This window comes from Apis dorsata, unplaced genomic scaffold (assembly GCF_000469605.1).
Source record: "Apis dorsata unplaced genomic scaffold, Apis dorsata 1.3 scaffold_127, whole genome shotgun sequence".
Classification (NCBI taxonomy): domain Eukaryota; kingdom Metazoa; phylum Arthropoda; class Insecta; order Hymenoptera; family Apidae; genus Apis; species Apis dorsata.
In genome coordinates, this window is record NW_006263420.1 from 1,333,188 (window position 1) to 1,336,731 (window position 3,544).

The following is a 3,544-nucleotide window of genomic DNA, read 5'->3' on the forward strand; positions in this document are numbered from 1 at the left end:
TTGAAACGAAAGAGATGATTGAAATATATATGTATGTTCGAATTGTTTTATCATATATTTCTTTTCGAATTGGCTTTAAGGAAATATGCTGGTTCGTTGCATCGAAGAAGCGAAAACGATTGTACACACCATCCGGCTATGATATACCAGATATTAGATTGACGGTTGATGGGATACATTAGCGAAAACAGACGAAATTATTTGCCAGGTGGTTGTACACCTTCAATTGGATTGTTAATTGCAATCGAATATTAATTAGAATAATTGAATTACGTTATAGGTTGGCTGCCGGATTACGGGCTTAATTAGCATCGGATAGTTATTGTGAGGCGAATTATCTTGGTAAATTATTTGTCAGAAGTAATGACGTATGAACGGTGAACGCGGTGGTTGTTATACAGTAGCAATATGACGTTGCATCTGTGTGATACTATAAATAATTAATCGATACAATTAGGGGGGGGGGAGGAGGGAACTTTGCGTTAATATTTATCTTAACGTTTATCTTAATTGCTATTCAGACACTTTATTACGATGATATTTTACAATGACGATATCAGATGGCATGCTACTTTCAATTAATTTAGAAATATCGTTTGCTTTAATATACATCGGTATTAATTGCTGATTAATTTCATCAACCAACGAAAACTGTTCCTTCTTCTATTCGATCTATAAGAGACGAGGAAATCGTAATCAAGATCTTTTCAAACCATCGAATTAATTGACCATTTGTTGAAGAGAGAGAGATATGAAGTTAAAAAAAAAGTGTAAGTGTAAAAAACGGGGGAAGAAACGGAGGAAAGACAAAATACTCCAATTCTTTGAAAGCATCTCTCGGCCTTTTCGTCGAAAGGACGCATATTCCGCGATAAATTTCGAAAACAATCAAACTCGACCGTCTTTCTTCTTCCACCGTTCGAAATGATAAATCCGCCCTCCGAGAATAACTCGACCGAATTTTGAATTTTCCTCGACGCTCCACCGACCGTCTTCGTATTCACTGCTACGCGTAACGGAATAACGCAATAGCGTCGATTAGTCGAATAGGAACGGGAAAAATGTTACTCGGATAAATCTGGAGGATCGCACGATCGAGGCACGATGAAAAGACAAGAATCGAGGGCGCGATTCGAAAACGATATCTGACCTCCAAACGCGCGAGGTTTGAATGGGAAATCTCGAGGCACAGAGACTTTTCGAGCGCGAAGCAGGAAGGAGTTCAAGATTACGCTCGAAGGAAAGAGAGAGAGAGAGAGAGGGAGAGGAAGGGAAGAAGGGAATTTGATTAATGCTTGAACGTGAAAAATGGCGGAATCGAGGAGAAGAGAAGGCAGAAACGGCAACGCGATGGTTTTCGCGATATTTTTAAAAACGGTCGCCAGAATCCAATTATCGAAACGGTTGGTTGGATCGTTGCTGGCCGGCGAAAAATTTCGTTCCTAGTTTCTCAAAAAAAAAATTTCACGTATCTCGGCAAAAAACTCGCCGGCCCGTTGATTTTCCGCCCGACACGTTTCAACTTTTACAAATTTCGCCCCATCCCCCTCCCTTTCCTCCATTTTTTTTTTTCAATCTTTCCTTTCGTTCGCGATATCTAATAAAATCAAATGTTAATGCGAAGTATCGATGGAAAAATTCTTCTTTTTCTTTTCTTTTCCAGCCGCGTTGAAAATTCCTTTTTTCAACCCTCCACTCCGATTTTCAATGTTTTCTTTCTTCGACTCGTGCCGTTTCGCTGATCTCGCGCGAACGATTTACTCGAAATCTGTATAGCGAATGGAAAACAATATATATATATATTGAAACGAAACGAGGGAATTTTCTAATTTTAACGCGATAAAAGTATCAGTGGGGAGAGTAGCGGTCTAAAAACATTACGTGAAACGGGGCACGAACGGACCGACTCGCCCATCGGGACCGGTTCCCTCTCAAAGACCGAAATTACTATGATTTTCAGGCGAACGTATTAATCATCCCGCTCGCCTGTAATTAAGAAACTTTCCATTACCGATCGTGTAATCGGCACGTGACGTGTAATTGGGTTTCGCGGATATCGTCTGTGAGAGGGTGGTAAATTAAAACAGCTCTTGCCGCTCGAATTAATTATCGAAAGAAGACACAAAGACATCAAACGATACGGAGAATCCAATTCCGGGCACGGCTGATGAACGAATCCAGCCGCCGCGTGTCGAGTATAACGGTTAATCGAAAAGCATTCGATTCACCGAAGAAAATGGGGCCGGGAGAAATTCAAATTCGCGCCAACGTTTCATAATCCAGCCGGAACGAAGCGCAAATATTAATAACTGGCCGTGTTTTATCTGTAATTCAATTTCCCGGACCACGGTAATTAAATACCACCCCCTGTAGCATTCGTTCATGAAAATTTACGACACTTTTATCACGGCTTCTTAAGCCCCTTCTTTTATTTCATCCCTCGAGTTTAATCGAGACGAACGCGCTCCAATCGTCCTCGTTCGTTCACTTTTTTACGTTAACAAATATGTAAAATCGACCGAATTTCTATAATTCTTATACCATCGGTTTGCGAAATTGCTATCGTTGTAACGAAAACTAACTGGAAATAAACTAACGACGAGAGTTGACGACGCTTCACCGTTGGTCAACGCGTAATAAAATTCCAGCAGAATCGTTGGAAACCATTTGTATGTCTGGATAATTCCGTTGGTCGGTCACCCGATCAGGGAAGCCAGTATGAAAAGTTTCGATCGCGCGAAAAGGGCTTCGATATCGTTCCGACCGGAAAGTGTCTCGTAGCTGGAAAGTTGCCTCGATTCGAAATTGAAAACTTCTTCTTCGTCGATACAGGCGTTATCTTCCCTCGAATAAAGATTTCTTCGAAAACATGGGCGTTTTTGAAAAACGAAAGGGGAAAATACTAGGAACGTGATTCCTCGTTCAACGTACGAGAGAGAAAAAGAGAGAGATTCGTAAAACGTACGAAAGACTCCAAGAGATTCGACGAGATTCCTCGGGATCTCCAATCCCAGGATTACGGTTCGTGCATCGAGAAACCACTCTGTCTCTATTTTGGGATTAGCATTTAAATGAAATCGCGAATTAGCGCGGCGTTTTAGATTTATCTTGGGACAGGGAGGGAGCGAGCGTCGCCAACGAGGCGCCACGCGGTCCAACGATAAACTTCATTCGAATTCGGACCACGAAACCAGCCGAAACCGGTTACATTATAATTCCTCCTACAATCCTCCTCCCGTAATTGCCTCCAACGATTTAATCAAGATATCTCTATTCACGTTGGAAATAAATAATCGCAAAATATCCGCCGCGACGTCTCTCTTTTTTAAAAAAATTTACAACAACAACAACTTGGCTCGAGATCCATCGATCGATCGAATCCGAGGCGCGAACAGGTTTTCGCCATTTATCCGCGCCACGTCGCGGGAGATCGTCGACGACGCAATGTGTGCGCGTGTATGCGCGCGTGAGACGAGACAATTCGGATTCGAGCCACGAAACAACGCGCACGGGCGAAATATCTCACGCCAATATAATTGTACGC